Source organism: Macrobrachium nipponense, chromosome 3 (genome assembly GCF_015104395.2).
Source record: "Macrobrachium nipponense isolate FS-2020 chromosome 3, ASM1510439v2, whole genome shotgun sequence".
In the NCBI taxonomy this organism is placed as follows: domain Eukaryota; kingdom Metazoa; phylum Arthropoda; class Malacostraca; order Decapoda; family Palaemonidae; genus Macrobrachium; species Macrobrachium nipponense.
In genome coordinates, this window is record NC_087202.1 from 43,697,816 (window position 1) to 43,721,919 (window position 24,104).

The following is a 24,104-nucleotide window of genomic DNA, read 5'->3' on the forward strand; positions in this document are numbered from 1 at the left end:
TAAAGATGTTTAACTAAAGCTAAGAATTGAGAAGTCCGCCACTGGCGGCCGACCCAACAACTATAATTAACAGCTCTTCCTAACCATTTTCTACAGGATAGGATGAGTGGTACTTCTTGCCCCCAAGATTGTGTCAGCGGACACGTATAGCCCTAGCGAGCAGCAGATCTCATATGTTGTCTTCACATCTCGCAGGTAGTGTGAAGCGAACACAGAGTTGCTTCGCTAAAACGCGGCACTCAGGATGTTACTGAGTGCCATGCTCTATTGAAATGCCTCCGAGGCCGCGCCCTCACCTCGTGAGCATTCAGTTACACTCGACTTCCTTTAGTCTTATCTAGATAAAACTTGAGAGCCCTGACAGGGCACATGACTCTCTCTGGCTCTTGCCCAATAATTTGTGCCATCCCCTTGATATCCAAGTTTATGTACCAAGGGTTAGACTGGTTTTCATTCTTAACCAAGAACGAAGGGCTTAGAAAACACACCGCATCATGTCTCTAAAGCCAATATGTCTGCTGATGGCTTAAACCTCATTAACCCTCTTTGCCGTAGCTGGAGCGGTTAGAAAGATTAGCCTTTCTGGTCACGTTCTTTAAGTTTGCAGAAAGGAGAGGTTCGAAAGGCTTCAACATCAGGAACTTCCAGACTAAGTCTAAGTTCCATGTCGGAAGCATCGATTTAGACAGTTTCGAGATTTCAAAAGACCTCAAAGATCGTGAAGGGCTTTGTTCGACAGATCCATAACTCTGAGTCCAAAGACCATCGACAACATACTTCTGTATCCTCTAATAGTCGAGACTGCCAGCTTATCCACATTCCTCAGACGGAAAGGGAAGACGGCAATCTAATTCACAGAGGTCGAGGTGGAGGAACAGCCATTCTTCCTGCACCATCTCCAGAAAACGGCCCACTCCGCTTGGTACACTGCAAGAAAGGAAGATCTTCTAGCCTTGGCAATTGTACTTGCCACTGATTTGAAAAGCCTCCCGCTCTGGTCAACTTCTCGATAGTCTGAACGCAGTCAGACTCAGAGCGGAGAGGTTTTGTAGTACCTCTCGAAGTGGGGCTGTAAGAGAAGATCGACTTTCTCGGGAAGGGTCCTTGGAAAGTGCACTAGGAAGGACATGACCTCTGTTACCCAGTCGCTCGACGGCCAACATGGGGCGATCAGCGGCATCCTCGCTCCCTCTGACGCCGCAAATTTTCTTATTAGTTACTCCTAAGAGTTTGAATAGGGGAAAAGAAACTAAACATCCATCCCCGTCCAAACCCATAGGATGGCGTCTATTGTAACCGCTCCCGGATCGTGAAAAAAGGGGAGCAATCTAGAGGAAGCCTCTTCGTCTTCAACAATGCGAAGAGATCTATCAAAGGACGCCCCTAAAGTCTCCACAACTCTCGACATACTTCTAAGTGAAGAGTCCACTCGGACGTCAGTAGTTGCTACTGTCAATCGAGAAGATCCGCACGGACATTCTGTAATCCTGTAACGAACCTCTTGAGGATCATTACGTTCCGTGTCTGTCTAACCACAGGCTCTCTCTCGTTAACTCGAACAGGGACCGAGAGAGTGTTTCTCGATACTTCTTGCGATATGCGAGAGCTGTGGAATTGTCAGAGTTGATCTGGACCACTCGGTCAACAACTCGTTCTTAGAAGAACTGGAGAGCCAACCTCATTGCTTCCAAATCTTTGAGATTATGTGCCAGGACATCTGTTTCCCTCTCCAGATGCCTGGCACCTTCTCGCTATCACCTTAGGTGATCGTTGACCGACTGAGAAATGTTCAGAATCACTTCCATATCTTCGATGTTATTTCAGTTTTCCGGTAGGAAAAACTGGAGAGGTCTGAATTAGTCTCTTCAGGGAAACAAACTTCTCCAGCGAGGAAATAGTCCCCAGCAGACTTATCCATTCCCTCGCCGAGCCTGTTTCCTTCCCCAATAAGGCTGCGCTTTGCCTAAGCAGGTGTGCATTATCATCATAGCACTATGCCTCGGTATACTCGTATAGAATTCTGTTACAGTGCAGTAAACAGAACTGAAAAGCCTAAGAGATCTCTGTTGAAAAATCTCGCAAAGCAAAGGCGATGTTCATTCATGCATGCGAGAATTCCCTTCAACCCGAGGCAAAAGTCCGTGATTGTAGGGCAGAGATACGGTTAGTCAGTCAATCCGGCAGGAGAGAGAGACATAACCGACAGCGCATGGCAGACGACCAGCTGGAACTGAGCTGGCTCTACAGCAGTGTTGCCACTAGATCCGCATATGAATTCCGTCTGGAAAAAACAAAATATATTTGTTTAGCCTTGATAACTATGTGGAAATTTATCCCATTCCAGACAGAGTAGGACGGAAATCGGAAAACGAAATGATGGTGCTCACACCGTGGGTTTATTTTTCCGTCATAACCTCAAGAAATCTGAACTTTGGCAACGCTGCTCTACAGTGACAGCAGTCTACCTTCGCCGTCTCGCACTATTCTGCCTGAGTTGCCAGCTATTCCATTTTACGAAGGGATATGTTTGATACCATCATCGAGCAGAAAGAAACTCTCAAGCAGGTACATTTAGGCGAAAGAGATTTCGCTAAATACAGAAGCTGAGCTGGTGTTGTCGTAACAATACCTACAATAACTAAAAGGGAAACTGGAAACTCCTGGAGGGTTGCCGGGAGTACCAATTAAATGTAATTAGAATAAAAGTCCTCTCGGTCGCCATCCGTAGGGATAACTACGGTATGCGTATATAACTTGAACCATACAATCGCTTAATAGCAATATGACGCTAATGTAAAATACGTAGAGTATTTTGGCCACTTGGACAGCTATCTCCCTACTACATTCTTTCTTCGACGAGGAAGAGAGGGAATGGAGATGGAATGTCTTCGTCCTCTTAGCCAAGAGAACAAATTAGTATTAGCCGCAAGAGAGCTTCAAGTGAGAACCGAGAACCGAAGAGGACAACTCAAGCTTCTATGTTATCGGACAGAAGGCTTCATGGACATAGTCTACAAGTCTTTTTCCCCGACGAGCCTCAGCGAGGTAGTAACCAATGAATGAAGAGTTCTTCTGAATGTTGTCAATAAGAGCTATCCGATTACGCGATCGAATGTTATTGGGATCTTGTCAATGAGAACTAACCCATTTACGTGACAAATAATTTAATATTTTGTCAATGGGGGCTTACTCACTTACCTGACAAAACGTTTAGTATCTTGTCAAAAGGTAATCTAGGAATTTTGAGCATATAGTCTTCCCGATTCCCGTAGAAATCGAGGAAGGGGCAAGATTCCTGCTCAGAGACTGGGCTTACGGCAGGTAGGACACGAAGGTTCCCCTTAGGCAGCGCTTTCCTGATCGCAGAAGAGGCGTTTTATGACACCGAAATCTGCTAAAATTAACTAGTCTCCTTCTAGATGCCATCTCATTAGAACCAACCTGACTACCTTATCCATGCAGGTTGGATAGTTATTCGAGAGAAAGTGTGTCAGGTCCCCAAGACTGCAGGTCCAGGGCTCCGAAACACCAAACTAGGAGTTAAAAATATCTATCGTCCTGAACAGCCCTTTCAGATGGTAATGCAGATCTGAAAGTGTTTAGGAAACTATATCCGAGGACGGGAGAGAACTCCTCAGGGCGTCTATCTGGCTGGTAAAATCGTCCTGGGAAGAGGAAGGAACTCTCCAACCAGCTTCCTCTCCCGTCTCATATCAAATGCCTGCTCTTACGCTTAACCTCGCTGGAAGTAGGGCAAAGGAAGTCTTGCCTTGCGCTTTCCTGGAGTCCATCTAGTCATGGATTCTATTGAACGCTCTCTTCGTAGAAAGCGAAGAGGACATCTTGACGAGACCAGGCGCCTTCCTCTTCTTCAACGACGCCAACAGCGAGAGAGGAGAGCAAGGGACCGAGGGCCGAAACTTGTCAGCAAACATGTCTTATAGAAGGCGGGTCGACACCTTGATAGATGAAGATGATGACGAAGTAGTCTCTTCTTCATTCGTAGGTTGCAAGTCGCTCGAGGACTCCGTCTCCTTTACGGGAACAGAAAGGTCCTTAACACAACGCGAAGCAATCAAACTCTGAGGCTCCTCTCGTAAAAGGGGGTTTTCTACTTGAAGTAGGATCCAGAGGATCCTCTCGTAAAAGGGGGTTTTCTACTTGAAGTAGGATCCAAAGACGAAAGTCAGAAATGTTTAATAGCCAACTCCTAAACTTTGCGAAGTTCCGGTAAAGGAACGTCCTGCAGAACGTTCTGAAGAGTTTCCACAAAAGCGTGCAGAAAAGCGTCATGCTGGGCGTCCTGATGGGCGTCCACAAATGTGACGAGCGTCCAGAAAGCATCATGCTGAGCGTCCAGAGAAGCGTCCAGAGAAGCGTCCAGAGAAGCGTCACGCTGGGCGTCATGCCAAGTGTCCAGAAAAACGTCACGCTGAGCGTCCAGACGAGCGTCCAGCCAAGCGTCCAGCCAAGCGTCTCGCCTGCCAAATGAGAGCTTATCCGCTTACTTGCCGGGCGTCAAGCTTAGCAGCTTGAACAACATCCTGTTTCGCAGTAGAGCGAACGTCACGTAACGTATACGGAGCGCCATGAGGAGAGGATGGGGGAGCTTCTTGGGGAGGAGGAAAACAATCCTTGCTACGAGAGTAACAACGTTCCTTCCTCTCGACAGTGTCGAACGTCCCAAAAGGTGTCCTAGCGAGAGGCTTGCCAAGCGTCTTGATGCATAGAATGCCGAGCGCCCTGAAAGACGTCCTCGTGAGGGTATTGCCGAGCCTCTTACCTTGAAGAGAAGGAGACTGCCTGATTCTCTTAACAGACAGCCTCAAAACCTTCCTGCGGCGACGCAGTACTGCCTCTCTCTTGGCGAAAAACGAGGCTAACTGTTGCTGATCCTGTGAGAAGCGAGGGGCGAGGGGACGCCTTCTTCCTTCTCACAGTAACAAAGTTAGGGCGTCTGGGGCTCAAAAGCGTCCTGCTCCGATGACGTCCTGTTTCTCTTCTGCGGTGGAAAGTTCCAACCCCCATGCGGGGAGGACGCATCAGAGGACGAGAAGCAATCCTTAAGGAGGCGTGCACGCGCATGCTCCTTGGCAGCCTGGGAAGCGTCAAAAGTAACTGCCGAAGGGACGCCAGATCGGTGGGCTTTCCCCGTAACCCTCCTTCGGCTTTCGACATGCCCACTCTCTGTTGTCCTGGGAGTCCGACAGAGGTCTAGGCCTAGGGGCACTACACTTCACAACACTGATTGGAGAGCGAGCACTTTAGATTCCAAGATACGGATGGAATCCACAATAACAGGAAAGGCGTTACCTCTCGCAGACATAACCTCATAGCCCGTAGGCCATACTACAGGGTTAGGCAAAACAAAGTCTACAGGAAGGTTAGCAGGTTCACTACCCTGACTTCTGTTTACTGATGCAGTCTTTGAGGAAGACCGCCTGATTCAATCATGCTCTAGTTTGCGTACATACGAATCATACGTCTTCCCTTCGGAATCAGTCAAACTCTCACACTCCTTACATCGATCTTTCAATAAAGGAACATGCCCTGTACACATCGTGCATACCAAGTGAGGATCTACCGAAGCTTTCGGTAGCCTCACCTTACTCTTGCAGACAACACAGTCTGAAACTAGCTGAACTAGATTCAGACATCTTATGCAAAGGTCAATCAAAACCAAATTGAAATTTATGATAGCGTATGCCTAGCCACAAATACAAGTCAATAAACCAAAGACAATTAGGATACTTAAGCGGCAATGAAGTTTACAAAATCCTAAGACGGAGGTACTGAAAACAGTTGTTGACAGTACCGGCGACAGAGAAAATCTGAATAGAAAATGGGAATGGTTCCTGATACCCGCCTCCCAGTGGCGGGAATGAGTACTAACCACCTGGCCGACCACTGCGTGTGTCGTAAGTTTTGAAATTCTGTCGGACTTCGGAGAATATAGCTATATATATATCTGACAGGTAAGCTTCATGAACAAACTATACATTATGACAAAGTTCTTGCATAACTTCTCGCAGACAGCAAAAACATGCATAGACCTCTTGGAAACTACTGGAAGATCACAGAATGGAATGAAACACCACAGTACAACTAAATTCTCAGGGAATTTAATAATTACTCACAAATATCAGAATTTGATAAGCCAGTTATCCAATGCTAATGAAAGTTCCCTCATCAATTAAATTAATAATTTGCCAATGGATTGAAATATAAAGAATGCTAATGGATTGAAATATCAGAGAAAAATTAAAAAATGCTTAGTGGATATTCCTCTGCAAAATAATCAACTGGAGGAAAGTGAACAAAGCTGTTGACATCAATGCATATTCACTGAAGTATTCAAGGTGCTGACATGACTGAGGATCCAGATATACCTTCTGACAGACAAAATTTAATGACTATGAGCTTGGCCTTATTTTTGAATGTGAATATTGGGCACATTAAGTAATTATTGGGGGTGGAATGAAACAAGCCAAGTTTCAAAAGTGCTTCCAGCATTAATGGGATTATGATAAAAAAGTTTTAAAGGCATTTCAAGAAATATTAGCTTCATGACGAATGCAGATAGCCAAGATTATCCTTTAATACAATTTCTAAGGCACTAATTCTCATAAATTTAACTACTATCCTAACAGGAATGATTAACATTATACTTTACCCTATACCCAGGCTGGTGACCACATAACTCAGGATTATCTACAGCAATATCCACAAGATTGGATTCCATTCTGTAGTGGGCAATAGAACCCACAAAAACTGTGCTTTGTGGAAGCAGTGGTTCCATAATTTACTAATAAAAAATAAATTCAATCTTAAACCTCCATTCACATAGAGTGTAAAGTCTGAAGTTTACTTATAACAATACTGTATAATAGAAGAAAATTCCCACATCATTATACTCCATGCATGCAAAACTTTTTATTTTACTTATGTTATAAAGCCCATTATCACACTTGTTAGTTAAGAGTCTGGTGAATCAATAGATAAAAAAATCTCAAGTCATTGCCTTAGGCAAATACCCTATATCTATAGTTTCATTACTAAATAAGAAACTCCCTCCACAGCCTTTCTCACGTGAATTTGTGAATGAACCCAATGGGAAGGAATACAAGGCAGTCTCGATCATAAAACTGTTTGTACTAGTGAAAACATGACTTCTAATCTTGTTGTACTAGATATACTGCTAAAGCCATAATACCAAGGCAAAAACACACACACACACTAAGAGAAACGAAACAGGCAATGAACCGGGAAAAGGCCAAGAGAGGAAAACAAAACTCTCGCCCAGGCGGTTAAGAAAAAAGACTGGCGTAGATGAGCGGTCCTTGACCACTTTTCACCCAATCTACGCATGTGTTGCCAGATATCACAAGATTCCTTGCTTTCATCTGCTTTTTAACTGGATCCAGCTGGGCGCTGGAAATTATCCTATTGTTAAGACCGAGGGTTTGTTCGCATATGAACAATGTGAATGTGAGTTACTCTAAGTACTAGCTTGGATCCAACTTACAATAACTGAAAATACAAGTACCACTTTGAGGAGTATCACCTGCAATATGATATTGTTATGATACAATAAAGTTTTATACATACTTACCTGGCAGATATATACTTAGCTATAGACTCCATCGTCTCCGACAGAAATTTGAATTTCGCAGCACACGCTGCAGGTAGGTCAGGTGATCTACCGCCCTGCTGCTGGGTGGGCATGGAAAAAGGAACTCAGTCCATTACCGTTCTAGAACCAGATTTTCTCTTCCACCTGTCTCCTGAGGGGAGGTTGGGTGGGCAATTAATTGTATATATCTGCCAGGTAAGTATGTATAAAACTTTATTGTATCATAACAATATCATTTTTATACATTCAACTTACCTGTCAGATATATACTTAACTGATTCACACCATTGGAGGAGGGTAAGAGACAGCTAATTACTGAATAGACAGGTAAACAACATACGTTGTAGGTAATAAATAAATAAAACCTTGGTTCCTACTTGTTTTAGGCGGAAGATTCCATGGCTAATGCCTAGGAATCTGCTTCGCCTCAAGAGCCTCAGCGAGGATGTGACCTATGGCTAAGAGTTCTTGTGGGTCTGTCGATGGGGTCTTATCCACTTACATGACAATACACCTATGCCTAGTGGCACAATTAAGGAGCACAACACCGATCCCGATCACCTGATCCTAACACGAGGGTTAGTGCTTAATTTGAAAAGAGTTATCCCCAAACTCCTTTCAAACAACCCAAAGAAAAACACGACGTTAAATAAAATTGAACTCACTAGTTAAGGATCAGTATCGGCTCCCTATCCCAGCAACGTATCCGCAGACTCGTATCAACCAAGAGAGAAGGATCTCTCGTAGGTTATCTTGACATTCTTCTGGTAATGGGAAGTCAATACAGAGTTGCATCTCCCTTATGTGACAGCTAATATGTCCTTTATGACATATTGTTATGGAAAGAACAAGAATTCGCAAAAGTTCGCACTTCCTGCGTTTTTAATTCTCAGCTGTTTGAAGGAATCATCAAGGCACTTATCAAGTGCTATGGAGATCACACTGTCTCAAAGAAGACCAGGGCGTTCTTTGATAACAGATCTCTTCTGGATGAAGCCTGGCTGGCGCTTTGCGCCTGATTTGGCGCCTCGCGCCTGGCTGGAGCCTCTCGCCTGGCTGGCGCCTCGCGCATGGCAGGCTCCTCGCGCCTGGCTGGCGCCTCTCGCCTGGCTGGAGCCTCTCGCCTGGCTGGCGCCTAGCGCCTGGCTGGCGCCTAGCGCCTAGCTGGAGCCTCTCGCCTGGCTGGCGCCTCTCGCCTAGCAGGCTCTTCACGCCTGGCTGGCGCTTCTGACACCTGGTGCCTGGCTAGGTCCTCCCCCTTAGCTGGAGCTTCTAGCTTGGCTGGAGTCTCGAGGTTGGCTGGCAATGTCCACACCGGACGCTCTCATCTGTCCGATCTGTTCACCTCTGGCGCATTTGCGCCAGATAGGAGGCCCGCTCCTTCTCCGCCTCAGACAAAAAAGTGTTTATTCGAGCTGTCTGCCTCTGGCGTTTCTCGCCTGTTTGGCATTTGGCGCCTAGCTGGCGCTATGTTGCCCGAGGATCCTGAACAAACCACAATAGTTTATCAGGAGACAGGAGAAGGGTGTAAGGAACTCTTCCACCTTGAGCCTCTGGCCTCTGACGAGGGGAGGCGTTTGTAGCCAGTTACATCCAGTAGAAGATAGGATATCTAAACAGGACAAGAGGGAGAGTCTTCCTCCAAGGAGGATCCTTCGTGAGTACTTCCGTTGCAAACGAGATCTATTTCTACCTGTTGAGGAGGTTTCTCGTTGCAGAAACTTCCCTCTCCTTGTCCGAAGGAGGGGAAGGAGCCTGGAAGTCAAAGGAGACTCCGAGCCGAAAGTGGGCGAACCCAGGCTTTCTTTGCTCTTATCGTGTCCCTCTGACTACCTTCTGGGAAGCGTTTCGAGCCCTCATCGCATCCCAACGACTCTGTAAGCAAAGTTAAGCCATCTTCTGCTTAAGATAAAACTTACGTACTCTGCCTGGGCAAATAGACCCTTCTATTTCTTCCCTTATCAATTGGGAAAGCCCCTTGACTTCAAAGCTCTGAGCCAGGATTAGAAGGGTTTTAGTTCTTTGCCAGACATAGTATGCTGGCAAGAACCAATCGCCAAGTCTCCATTGAATCTGATGCGAGATTCCAAAACACAAAAATTCACTTGTTCTCTTGGTAGTTGGTAAAATCAAGAGAAAAAATTAATTCCCTCATAAAAATTTCTAAAAGAAGCTTGATGAGGAGAGGTTCCAACTTGTCGGAACAAGGACTCTGCGGGCCACGAATAGATCCCAACTCGAAGTACATGATATCCTACAGTTGGTTGTCTCGAGGTATCGTGTAAGATCCCGAGGAACTTAGTCCTCTGTTATCTTCCAGTTCCTTTGTAAAGACAGAGTATAGCCTGCTACTGTAATCTGTGATAGCAGATATAATTACAAAGGTGATTCTCCTCTCATAAAAGGAATAAAACCCGCTATGTGGGTCACAGAGGTATCGGAAGAGGACAGTTTCCTCATTCAATCCAGCAGGATCTGCAGCACTTCTATGTCTTTTCTATGACACTTGTCATTCACCTTGCAAAATCCTCTCATCCCTATCACTTCTCGTCAGTCTGCACGCAGACAGACTCAGAGTGTAGAGGTTTTTTAGGTCCCTTTCTAAGTGAGGCTGATAGAGTAGACCGCCTCTCTTGTGAAAGCCTTTATAAAAGTGCTGTAAGAAGGACGTGACCTCTGTGAATCCAGCTTCCCAAAGGCAAAAAAAAAAAGGGGCAAAAAGCATCATCCTCTCTTCCTCTGACGCCAGTAAATATCTTAATGCGTCCATTAAGAATTTATATATTGGAGAAAAAATTACTAATGTTTATTTCCCTTTCAAAGTAAAGGATGGCATATATTGCTACCTCTCTTGGTTCGAGGATAAGGAAGCAGTCTAGAGGAAGTCTCTTCGTCTTCAACTTTGCGAAAAGATCTATGAAGAAGACGTATCGCAGGTTTCCACAACTCTCTTTCCAACTCAGCTTATACAGACGTTAATAGTTATTATCGTCGATCGAGAAGATTCTCACGGACGTGCAACATCGTGCAGCGAACCTCTTAAGGATCGTTACGTTCCGTGTCCGTGTTCCAAACAGGTTCTCTCTTGTTAACGCGAACAGGGGCGAAAAAAAGAGATTCTCAATGCTTCTTGAAATATGAGAGAGCTGTGGAAATGGCCTAATCATTTCGTCCCTCCTTGGGATCGAACCCCCTTCAAGTTAGACGGGGAACGAAATCAGGAACGAACCGTGCTGTTACCGAACCTGCTGTCAGAGGGGCTACTGAACCCTTCGATTAATAACTCGCTATATCGAGAAATTATCAAGTCCATTATCTTGCTTCTGCCTCTGGTGTGATTCTTTAGAATATGCGTTAGGACATCTGTACCTCTGTCCTGGTATCCGGCAACCTCTCAAATATTATTTCCGTTTCTCGGTAGGAAGAACTTGATAGGCTTAATATAGCCCATTCAGGGGAACAAAATTCTATCACGAAGAAAAATGGTTTCCCAACAAATTCCTCCATATTCTCACTGAGAATGTTCTCTAATAAGACTATGCTTTCGTAAGCATTAGAGCATCATATAATATATTGCTCTGCTGCGTTAGAATCATATTGCTATTTCTTTCCTATAATCCTGTTACCTTGCGGTAAACAGTATCAAAAGGTTACAAAGGATCTTTTTATTGAAAACTTCTTAGCAAAACAAGACAATGTTATTCATGTTTGCCAACAAATCCCCCCTAATTCGAGGCTAAGTCCATGATTGTAGGGGGGATATACGGTTAACCATTCGATCCCGTAGGAGAGAGAGATGTAACCAACCGCTCATGACCGAGAACTAGATGTACTGTGTTGGCTTACAATGACAGCAGTCCCGTTAGCTGCCTCGCTGCATTCTTCCTGAGTTGCCAGTTACTCCATTCAATGAAGGAGTATGATAAAATTATTCTCGAGCCTAAGGAAGCTCTCAATAATGCATATTTAAGCAAAACAACATTCGTTAAATACCGAAGCTGAGTAAGTGTTGTCATAACTAACCATTTAAGCGTGGTCCTTACTAGGAAATTCCTGTAAGGATACAGATAATTCCGTTGCGAACCACAAAGGTAACTACGGTATGCGTATATGACTTGCCATACAGTAGTCGTATACACCAAATTTTCTTACATTCTTTCCTCTCCGATGCAGAGAGAGAATGGACATTATACTCTCTTCGTTCTTTTAGTCAATAAAAACGAATTAGTATTAGCCAAAGGAGATCCCAAATGAAAAACCGAGGATCGAAGAGAATCTCTCAAGTTTTTATTCTCTTGGAGATAAGGCCGTATTGTACGCCTTATTATCTGGAAGAGCCTCTTATCAATGAATGAGAGCTCGTACGAATCTTGTCCATTTCCAAACGATTGCCACTCTTCCTGGAAATGGTTGGATGCATTATTTTAGAAGGAGGATGATTTTAATATCCTTTGCTTCCAATTCCGATATATCTTCCATTTCCTGTCCAGTCAAGTTGGGAGAAGAATGAGCAACCGGAGGAGAGCGCCTCCTTTCGCAAGGAGAAGGGCTTTCAGCAGTCCCAGCTCCAACCTGACAAGGGCTACGGCCGTCTGTGCGACATCTTGAGTCCCTGCCAGGGGAGGGCTGATTCCGCACCATGCCCCTATCCACATCAGAACCATCCTGACAAGTATGACGGCCACCTGTGCGACAACTATCGTCCCTATCAAGAGAAATTCGTGCTTGTGAAAGACCCACCACAATCTCAGCAACCTCCTGACAAGGGCGACGGCCGTCTGTGCGACATCTTAACCCTCTTACGCCGAAGCGGTAAAACAAAATTGTCTCCCGTGTGCCGGAGGTGTTTCAGAGTGAGCGCGGAAGCGGAAAAAATATTTTTTTCAAAAAATCACAGCGCACTTAGTTTTCAAGATTAAGAGTTCATTTTTGGCTCCTTTTTTATAATGCGATATATGATAGCGCAAAAACGAAATTTCATATATAGTAATTGTATTCAAATCACGCTGTGCGCAAAACAGTTAAAGGTAACAAGTTACTTTTTTTCGTTGTAATGTACACTAAATTGCGATCATTTTGGTATATAACACATTGTAAAACGATAAAAGCAACACAGAGAAAATATTATCACAAAATAATGCATGAATTCGTAACGCGCGGACGTAAACAAATATTTTTTTCAAAAATTCACCGTAAATCTAAATATTGTCCTAGAGACTTCCAATTTTTTTCAAAATGAAGACAAATGATTGAATATTACTATACTGTAAGAGTATTAGCTTACAATTGCAGTTTTCGACCATATCTGACGAGTTAAAGTTGACCGAATGTCGAATTTTTGTATATATATATTTTTTATATGCAATTATTTCGGAAATAGGAAAAGCTATAACCTTCAAATATTTTTTGTTTTATTCTACATGAAATTGCGCACATTTTCATATATAAAACTCTATGAAATGCCTAATATGAAACGGAGCAAATATTCTGAGAATGGGACGTACGCATTTCGGAGATTTGTGGCGGAGAATCTGCGCGGAGGGAAGGAAAGATTTTTTTTTTAAATTCACCATAAATCTAAATATTTTGCTAGAGACTTCGAATTTGTTTCAAGATGAAGATAAATGACTGAATATTACTAGACTGTAAGAGTTTTAGCTTACAATTGCGTTTTTTGACCATTTCGGTAGAGTCAAAGTTGACCGAACGTGGTTTTTTTTCTATTAATCGTGATTTATATGCAAATATTTCAAAAATGAGAAAAGCTACAACCTTCAATTTGTTTTTTTTGTATTTTACATGAAATTGCGCACATTTGTCATATATAAAACTTTATGTAACGGCTAATTTAAAATGGTGCAAACATTACCACAATCGGACGAATGATTTTTTCGGAAGAGTTACCGCGCGGACGTAAAGAAAATGTTATTTTTTTCATAAATTCACCATAAATCGAAATATTGTGCTAGAGACTTCCAATTTGTTGCAAAATGAAGGTAAATGCTTCAATATTACTAGAATATAAGCGTTTTAGCTTACAATTGCGTTTTTCAACCATTTCGGTAGAGTCAAAGTTGACCGAACGTTGAAATTTTGGCAATTGTCGTTATTTATATGAAAATATCTCAAAACTGATAAAAGCTACAACCATGGGTTGTTTTTAGTTGTATTGTGCATGAAATTGCGCACATTTCCATATATAAAACTTTATATAACGGATAATTTTAAAATGGTGCAAACATTACCACAATCGCATGTATGATTTTTTTCGGAAGAGTTACCGCGCGGACGTAAGGAAAAAGTTTTTTCATAAATTCACCATAAATAGAAATATTGTGCTAGAGACTTCCAATTAGTTGCAAAATTAAGGTAAATGATTGAATAGTATTACTAAAATATAAGAGTTTTAGCTTACAATTGCGTTTTTCGACCATTTCGGTAGAGTCAAAGTTGACCGAAGGTTGAAATTTTGGCAATTATCGTTATTTACATAAAAATATCTCAAAACTGATAAAAGCTACAATCATGAGTATTTTATTGTTGTATTCTACATAAAAAAGCGCACATTTTCATATATAATACTTCATGTAATGGCTATTTTACAATGGTACAAAAATTATGTCAAAGTGATGAAATAATTTCCAAGATGTGTCACAGATACTTTTTAGTGCGGCAAGAAAGAAATTCGCGCTTGCGCGCCTGCGTAACGACTGTAAACAAAACAACACCTTGATCCGTGAACTCCCAACATCCCCCAAGGCGCGTGATTCGAAAGTTTTAGGCTGGTAGGCCTATAAGTATTTTTCCGTGAATTTAAAAAAAAACTTTTGTAAGTCGACGTAAAATACGTCCAGTCGGCACACGGGAGACAAAAAATGTCGACGTAAAATACGTCCAGTCGGCGTAAGAGGGTTAAGTCCTTGTCAGTAGAAAGCTGATCCTGTGAAAAGTCTCCAAAGAGGAGCTTCCTGGTCAATTTCTATCTCCATATCTGATGAGGCTGGAGATCCTGGCGCCTGGCTGGTGGCTAATTTGCAGCTGGCTTCTTGCGCCTGGAAAGGCGGCTGGCGCCTGGCAGGCTCCTGGAGCCTGGATGGATCCTCAATTCTGACTAGCGCCTGGATGGATCCTCAATCCTGGCTGGCGCCTGGCGCCTGGCAGGCGCCTGGAGCCCACAAGGAGCCCCGCGCCTGGTAGGCGCCTTGGATGGAGCTGTCCGTATCGGTCCGTTTTCATCCTCTGAACGTCCACTGGACGGGATCTCTTGATTGGAAGGAAACCGTCCTTTATCAATATTCATACCAATGACAAGACTTGTTCTTGTATCTTCATAAGAATCTTTGTCGCTGAATATCCCTCCTCCTTATCCGCCGAGGGGAAGGAGGTTTAGGTAATAAAGGAAAAAACACACACTGTTTTAGGATACCTTTCCAATGGCTATCCTTGGCAGTCTGGGACGTTCTACCGAACTTGCCGAGGGGACGCCTGACCGGTGGGGATTCTCTGAAACCTCCGTACGGCTTTCGACATTTTTTCTCCTCTGGGCTTGGGAGCTTGGAAGAGGTCTAGGCCTGGGAGCGAGTCAGAGCCGATCAGACGCACCCTCCACTGCAATGGGGAACACTATATTCACTTCTTACCTTTTAAGAGCTCGCATTTTGAGCTACATCCATTTATCTTCAAATTTGCAAATATGAATTTGTAGTTTCTGTGGAGTAAGAAGGTGATGAGGATGCAACAACTACTAGTATGTACTGCTAAAACTCTAACTGCTCATTAGCACAAAAGCTATTAAAGCTTCTAAAGGAAGCGTATCTAGTTATATGCTGTTCTGACTTCCTAAAGTAGGAAATTAGTTTTATATGTCCTCAATAAAGTTCTAACACTTATTACACGTATTAATGAATAAATATTAATAATTCCCTTTCTTGCAAACTATGTGAGTGTCTACCGAAAAATTCGGTAGTTTCACGTAATATATTCTTCGAAATTTCGAAGCAAAATTCACTAAAAAATTAATAAAAGCGTATGCCAAACCAAAGACCCAGTACTTCCCTGCAAAAGACAGCCCAGAAGATCGATGGCGATGAAAAACTAAAATCAAGTCAGGAGGTAGCAACAACGTATGTTGGCACTACCGCGACCGAGAAAATCTGGTTCTAGAACGGTAATGGTTCCTATTCCTGCCACCCAGCGGCAGGGCGGTAGATCACCTGACCTACCTGCAGCGTGTGCCGCAAAATTAGAATTTCTGTCGGGGACGACGGAGTCTATAGCTAAGTATATATCTGACAGGTAAGTTGAATGTATAAAATTTAAATTTCACAAACACTCAAATAGCATCAATTTGATTAATATCAGCTGCATTTTTAAATTTCCTTAATGGTATCAGTGGTCATGAGACATAGCACATTTGCAGGAGGACAAAATACCTTAGCTGGTAATGTAAAGTAAAACAGACATAAGATATCCAGTGGGTAAACACACACAGATTGTCAAAATAGAACCTTATTAAGAACCTACAGTCCTGGTTATCACAGACTATAATTAACCAACACGCATTCTAAACCCATGACTATACTGAAAGGTGCATGGAATGGCTGCACAATCAAAAGACAATAGAAATTCATACTGACCTGTAGTTATTTTTTTCAGTTAGCATTACTATGTAGACCACTTTCATAAGACTGCCTCACCACAAAGTAACCTTTTCAATAAAACTAACAAAAATGACAAATTTTCTAAGACAATTTGTATTTTTCATAGCAACAAACCTTCGGTCTTAACAATAGGATAATTTTCTAGTGACTAGCTGGATCCAGTTAAACAATCAGAGATGAAAAAGCAAGTAATTTGTGAGATCTGGCAATGTGTGCGTATATCGGGTGAAAACTGGTCAAAGAACGCGGACCCTAGCTATTACGTTTAGTCTTTTTCTCAACTGCCTGGGCAAGAGTCGTGGTTGCCTTCTCTCGGCCTTAATACTTGGTTGTTTGCCCATATTTGCTATTTTGATTGTCTGTGTGTGTGTGTGCTTATGTTAATATGGCTTCCTCTGCGACATCTCGGCCCTCACCAATGTATGTGCCCGGGGACTCAAGGTTTCCTGTGTTCTCGTTTTCTGGCTTCTTCAGCTGTGGACACACTCCACATGCAGTAGGTGTCATGCTAATGTTTGTACCATAACGAATCCCTGGCCGGAAAGTTATGTGTGGCCTAAAGCGCTGTGGAAGCTATTTTATAGTAAGAGGGAACATCGTAGGGTTCTATTCTTCCTTTGTGGGAAGGGCTTTCGTCGCCTCACCCCGATACTTCGTCTTCTTCCACAATCACACCCCATGATGCTGAGTTTTTGTGCCTCTCTCTCCTTCCTGTTCTTCCATCAATTCGTCGTTGGAAGAATCGGGCGGTCCTCAGGCTGATTTAATGTGTAATGTTCCCCCCTCTTCCTCGGAGGTTAATCTGCTTCCTGCAAGGGAGGAGGCTATTTCATCAGTTTCTTATATTTCAGGTTTGGAGGCGTCCAAAATGGCGGTGTCTGGGTGTTGCTTGGCCTATGAGATTCACCCTCCTTGGAGGGTTTGCTGATGCATTTCATGGATGCTCACCTCCCCCCCCTCTCCGCCCTCCCCATCTCTTCCTCCTCCCCTGGTCTTCTCTACCTTGGTGCCCGAGGTCAGCCATTTTGTATTGTTTCGCCAGTGAGGCCTGCTGCTAGCTCGGGTCATGGGGAGGCCGTGACGTTTCTCTCAGTGCTGCTGGTGATGTCACTCCCATTTCCATTTGTGATATCACTCCCGGTTCCATCGGTGATGTCATCGTTTGCTTCCGTGTCGTCATCGTTTGCTCCCGTGACGTCATCGCTGCCATCCAAGACATATCCTCTTCCTTCTGTGTTGTCTGCATCCTCTCTTGCGGATCCGTCTGAGGTTTCAAATCAGGTGGTTCTTATAAGATTGGACTCTGTTTTGGAGGGTATATTAAGCGTTGGAGGGTTAAGGACTTTGCCTTTTCTTCGTCAATGAGTGAGGAGTGGCACATCCGTGTTCCTGAGTGTGTTAGTGTTTTGCCCCATGCAATCTGCTGTGGCTGCAACGTCCTCTTCTTCGAGACACGAGTGTGTTGCAACCTCGCACATACGTGTGCATGTTGGTGATTTTTCTGCTTCTTCTGCGTCAAGAGTTAGAGATGATTCTCCGTTGCAAATACATGCGTCTGCTCCACATGGACGCATACGCACGCGAGTCATCTATTGCAAGTGTTCGTAGTAGTGTTCCTAGTGTTGTGGTTGGTTCATCGCAAGAGTTGGCGCATGGCTCCAGTCCGGAAAGGCCTGCTGGCGCTTCAGGTTCTTTGGCTGCTGGGTCTACAGTTGGTTTGCACGAAGAAGGCGTGTTGGATAAGCCTGCATCACCTTTTCGTTGTCGGTCTCTATTGCCAGAGTATGAGGAAGGAGACAAACAAGTTTTTCTTACATTACTGAGGTTGTTGATCTCATTCGTGGGTTCAACAATTTGGAGAGTAGAACTCAGGCTCGGTCGTCTTTCACTCCTACTACCTTGAAAGCCTTGCTGGGGGCTACATAAGATTCTAAGTTATTTCAGTTTCCCTTATTGGGGCATGTCCAGTCAGTCTTGCAAACCGTGAATGCTTTTGTGTCAGATCAGGATGGGTCTTTTTGGTCAAGGGGTTCTACCAAGTTGCTTCCTCCACCACTTATGAGGCATAGGAAGCATTATGCTACAAACTCAGTCTGCTTGTTGCCTCGTCATCTTAACCCAGAAGTTATACATCTGAAGCCTGGGTTGACTTTGGAGCAGGTGAGGTCGGTGGCGCCATCCTTGTCTCCGCAGGATGCCTCAACTTTGGAGTCTACGGCAGCCTCCATGTTCCAGACGGTGTCATGGTTAGACTTGTGGTTGACAGCCATTGCCAAGATTGCTTCTGACAGGTCCCCAGAAGAGTTGATGAGAGATTCTTATCTTGCATGTTTGTTGTAGTCTGGGGGCAAGGTGTTCTCGTATCTTGCACATCTTACTGTCAATTTGTGGGCTAATCTTCTGATCAGAAGAGCACGGCATTGTCCAAGATAGCAAGATTGGTTGACCCTGAGTCCTTTTTGGTGCTCAGGAATGGGGATCTATTAGAATCTCAGTTCGTTTCCTTGGACTGAGCTGGAGGACATGATAGACCAATGGTGAGCTGACACGAAGGACAGGTTGGTGCACCAGGCTGTGTCCAAGTCAGAGTCTGGTTCTTGGAGACGTCCAGCTCCTCCTGTTCAGCATCAAGTGCAGAGATCGTCGCCTAGTAAGGCATCTAGGGGTTCGGTTTTGGTTGGACCCTCTCATTCGTCTCAGCCTAAGTCAGAGGACCAACATCTCTTTCGGTCTCGGTCTTACAGGTGAAGGAAGATCTCCAGGGATAGAAATAAGGGGGGTTGCTGATAAGTTGGGCGCCTCTCCCTCTCCTTTGCCAAGGGTGGGGGAGGCCAAGTGGCAGAGTTATGGGGCGGAGTAGTGGGTAGTAGATGTCCTACTGTGGGGTATCTACTACCATTCCACTTCTCTTCCCCGGTCTCAGACAGACCTCTGCTCAGGCGAGTCTCCCCCCCAGATTCTCCGAAGTTCTTAGCTCTCCAGGAGGAAGTGCAGCAAATGCTGGACAAAGGTTCAATAGAGGAAGTGGTGCATCTGTCTCCGGGGTTTTACAGTCACATCTTCTTGGTTCCCAAGGTGACAGGGGGTTTGAGATCTGTGATCGACTTATCCACCTTGAATCATTTCATCAGGAAGACAAGGCTCAAGATGGAGACCCCGCGATTGGTGTTGGCAGTTGTGAGGGAAAACGACCTCATGCCGTCGATAGATCTAAAGGATGCATACTTCCAAATCCCTATTCATCTGTCATCCAGGAAGTTCCTTTGCATATCTCTCAGAGACAAGGTTTTAAGAGTTCAGAATCTGTGCTTCGGGTTGACCACGGCCCCTCAGGTGTTCACTAGTGTCTTCTCTCTCGTCTCAACTTGGGCTCATGCTCAAGGGATCCGTTTGCTGAGGTACTTAGACGACTGGTTGGTCTTAGCGGGTTCCAGAGAGAAGCTGCTGCAGGACAGAGACCGCCTGCTTCGGTTTTGTCTGGAACTCGGCATCTTGGTGAACCCAGAGAAGTCAGATCTCATACCCTGTCAAAACATTCTCTATCTAGGCATGGTCATTGATACGACAGCTTCAAGGGTTTTCCCGTAGGATTAGTGGTTAGAGAAGTTGTGAGTGGTGGTGCGCAACTTCCTGTCGCAACCTGATCACTCAGCTCATCAGTAATATGTCTTCTCTGGAGAAGCTGGTCCCTCATGGGTGACTTCAACTTCGGTCTCTGCAATGAAGACTGAGGGACTTCTGGTCTCCGGCGGGGGACTCATCCCTGATAAGGGTAGTCACCTCTCAATTAAGACGTTATCGATTTAAAGCGAGCTAAAAAATATTTAAAAATCTTTAAAAAACGCAAAAATTTAGATTTAATGCAAATTGTTGCCTGAGCGTTATTTTCATCACTGTAGACAAGGGCCGTCAACATAAACAAAGACATAGAACAGTATGTATTTATTAATAAAGGGAAAAACTCTGTTTATCTATTAATAAAGTGAAAGACTTTGTTTATTCATTAAGAAAAAAAAATTGACACAAAACGAGAATCAGCTTTGTTCCGACATCAGCATAATTGAGCGATGTTATGCTGCTGATGGCTACGTATAATTACACGCGTAACGAATAATATGCATTTTTTCTAAGAGTCTTTCACAAAGTTACACATTACTTCACTGTATCCAATAATATTGTATGTATTCCCATTTATTGTGTTATAAAATAATAACATAGTGGTTTATATTTTGGTTTGGAAATCAGCTAATGGCAAATACGTGCTTATTTCGTTGTATCTAACTCAGTTCTGTGCGAATTTTCTTCCTTTAAGTTAGCATAAATGAATATCTAGATACTTTACTTATTATGTGACAAGGTAATTTTTTTTTATATGATAAATTTTTAAGTCAAAATATGGCTTGAATAAGTCTCATTGTGAACTACATTATTTTTATCGTTAACAGAGACCGTTGGGAGCAAGAATATTGCAAAAAAAAAAAAAAAAAAAGAAAAGAAAATAATAAAGTCAATACATTTGCTATTTTAACTTGATTTCATCGTAATACAAGCTTTATGCTATTTACCTTTTATTTGTGTGAAAACAACAGTAAAATTTGTTGTTTCAAACCCAATAGTTTTGATTCAAATGATTTTCTCTCTATTTTATCTGCAGTTGTGTTTGATGGCATAACATTACTGCCGTTTTATCCTTGTTGCCAATACACAATAACAGTCATTGGCAGCTTGAACAGTTTTCTCAGCTTCAGCTACAACTTGGTTTAAATTTAACAGCATATTTCCTTGCTGATCTCTGATCTATAGCAAATAAAGTTATTACATAAAAATATATCAGTCCTATTCTACATAACATCGTTTATAACATAACTATGGTAATTGTTTGCTATCGTACGATGGGTGAAAAACACCAAACGGATGTTGCCGTTATCCAATTTAGTTGTTCCTAGCAAAAAAGCACAGAGTACCCCACGTCCAGGAACTTAACCCCCCCCCCTTATTCCTGTTATTTCATAAGAGAAAAATATATTTAAATAACGCACTTGTAATTATTGCAAGCTCTACAGGAACATAACCCTCGTGTTAATTGAGAGGTGAATGTACCTCTGTCTCTAGAAGTGGTGGTTAGACTATCAGAATCTCTTGAATGGTGTTCCTCGGCGTTCTCTTCTGGTGGACTTCCTTCTGTTTTCAGATGTCTCCCTCGCAGGTTGGGGCGCTCATTTAGGCAACCTCTTTATTTCGGGCGTTTGAAGTTTGGAGGACAGACAGCAGCTTATCAAGGTCTTAGAGTTAAAGGCAGCCTTTCTGGGTCTGAAGGAATTTTGGGAGAAAGTAGAGGGACATTCTGTTGTTCTCATGTTGGACAATACCACGGTGGTCGCTTATGTGAACAAGCAAGGGGGACTGGTTTCGCGTCAATTTCACGCTCTGATAGTCGAGGTTTACCAGTGGGCGGTCAGCGATTCGGTGTAGCTCTCAGAAAGGTATATCCCAGGCAAAAGAAATTTGGTCGAGGACAAGCTCAGTCGTTGGGATCAGGTCCTAGGCACAGAATGATCTCTTCATCAGGCTGTGACTGACAGGTTTGGGGGAGACCTGTGCTAGACCTCTTTGCAACCCAGTTCAATAGGAAACTAGAGGTATTCTGTTCGGTGGTTCCAGATCCTCTGGCATTAGCGGAGGACGCGTTCCAACATCCGTGGGACAACCTGGAGGTGTATGCTTTCCCTCAGTTTTGTTTGATCTGTCAAGTCCTGAACAGGATGATGAGTCTCAGGATGACATTGGTAGCTCCTCTGTGGCCGCAGACGGAATGGATTCCAGATCTGCTGTCGTTGTTGTCGGAGGTGCCAAGGGAGATTCCCCCGTGGCAGCACCAGTCAGTAGAATCCCTGTCTTCACGGTTGGAGGCTATCAAGTATCTCCTCCGAGTGAGAGGCTTTTCTCAGAAGACAGCAGGACACGTCCAGCAATCTGAGGAAATCTACCTCTGCCGTTTGCCAAGGTAAATGGGTGATCTACTGTAATTGGTGTCGTAAATGGGGTTTTTCTCCACTCAGAACATTTATTCAGCGCATCGCAGACTTCTTTGTCTTCCTCAGGGATGAAAAAGGCTTGTCTGTTTCTGCCAATAGAGGCTACAGGGCAGCCCTGAGTTTAGAGTTACGTCTTAAAGGTATCGCCATCTCCTCATCCTGAGAACTCTCCTTGCTGTTTAAGGGGTTTGAGCAATAAATTACTGTCTGTATATACCATTATATCACACTCCCAAAATTGAGTAGCATACTCTGGAAATATAAAAAATATCTCTCATTTCCCTATTCTTCACAGTTATTTTCACTACAGGTTATTTTAAACTTTGTCTGCTTCTAATCAAGTAATCTGTAAAGGAAAATAAATATTAAAACCTATATTTTTAGTCATGTTAAGTAGGTCTGCCCTCCACAAAGTATGTATCTTCTGCATTTTAGTCCAGGCAGTTCCAAGTTGTCAGTGACACTTTTGATGGCGATCCGGTTGTGCCATAAAGTCGGCAATTTATGGCACCTTAACGGATAAAGTTTTGGTTATTGCCACCATTAAGGTGCCAATAAAAGTTATGGCGCCATAACATACCGAACAAGAGGTGCTATTAACCGGTTATTGGCCCCATAAATAACTGAGTTTCGGTTAATGGCAATTTTTGCTTATCAGCACCCTGCAGAGAACAGAAAACCCATTAATAAGCAGGGACTGCCTGTAAAGGCTTTTGCCTAATGTGGCTACTATCACATAATATGCCTTACCTGCCACCTCCTCCTCCTCCTCCTCCTCTGTGTTAGCAATCATATCTGATACTCTGATTTTAAACATACAGATATTACAACATACACATTTGCTAATTTGATCAAACACTGAAAATCATATCCCAAGAGGGCACTCCCTGGTTTGACAGTGGTGGTTCCATTCCCAACGGTGCACCGCAGTCCAGAAAATGCTGTCAACCGTGACCATCATAATAATGGGAATAAATGATGATTACAGCACCGTCAAACCAGGTACAGAGCCATAAAACTAGGTTAATGGCACTGTAACTTTGGAACAGCCAATGTTGCCGTAAACTAAGGACTGCCTGTACTGAATTTTCTCATTCATGCAAGCTTAAACAATAAAACTGACTAGTAAGCACTTTTAACCTGCCCATCCACTTATTTTGTATGCAGAGAAATGATTTAATGAGTAATGGACTGGACAAGCTGGTAAAATTTACTTAAGATTTCTTTTTCTATTGAACCATTTACCTCAAGATACCTTCCAGAGCATTCAGTACAAATAATATAGATACACTTATTTCTTATTTCAATATATCACCTATAGCTCAGCATACGGTTTCTATCTCAAAAACGCTCATATACCTAACATAATTAGTTGTGAGAAGAGAATTAGAAGTTAAAATAATAGGGCCACAAAACAAATTGTTCTTTTGTAGTATCTATTTTCAGACTACTGAAGGGCTTTCAAAATATTCCTTACCCATTATCTTGAATGTATCTAACTACAATATTAACATTCACTATATAATCAATCACTTATGCAAGCCTATTATTTACAAAACTACCCAATCTGACATCCCAAATGTTTTGGTAAAATGATGGTACCAAGATCATTATGAAATAATTAAAACTTATAACCTTCCCACTTTTAATCACTGTATCTAAATTATTCAGAATTTTGCACTTTAACCTTAGTGTAAAACTTTTAATCAACATTGCATGGACTGTTGCTGTCAAAATTGTTTCAACTCCTTAATCATCCTGTCAATTCTTATTCCC

At 43.2% G+C, this 24,104-nt stretch overlaps 1 protein-coding gene across 6 annotated transcripts in view; it reads right to left on the minus strand.

Annotated features, from left to right (window-relative positions):
* LOC135221721 (protein lifeguard 1-like) overlaps positions 1 to 24,104 on the minus strand; it is a 236,798-nt gene that overhangs the window by 122,108 nt on the left and 90,586 nt on the right. The gene's annotated exons all lie outside the window — the stretch shown is intronic.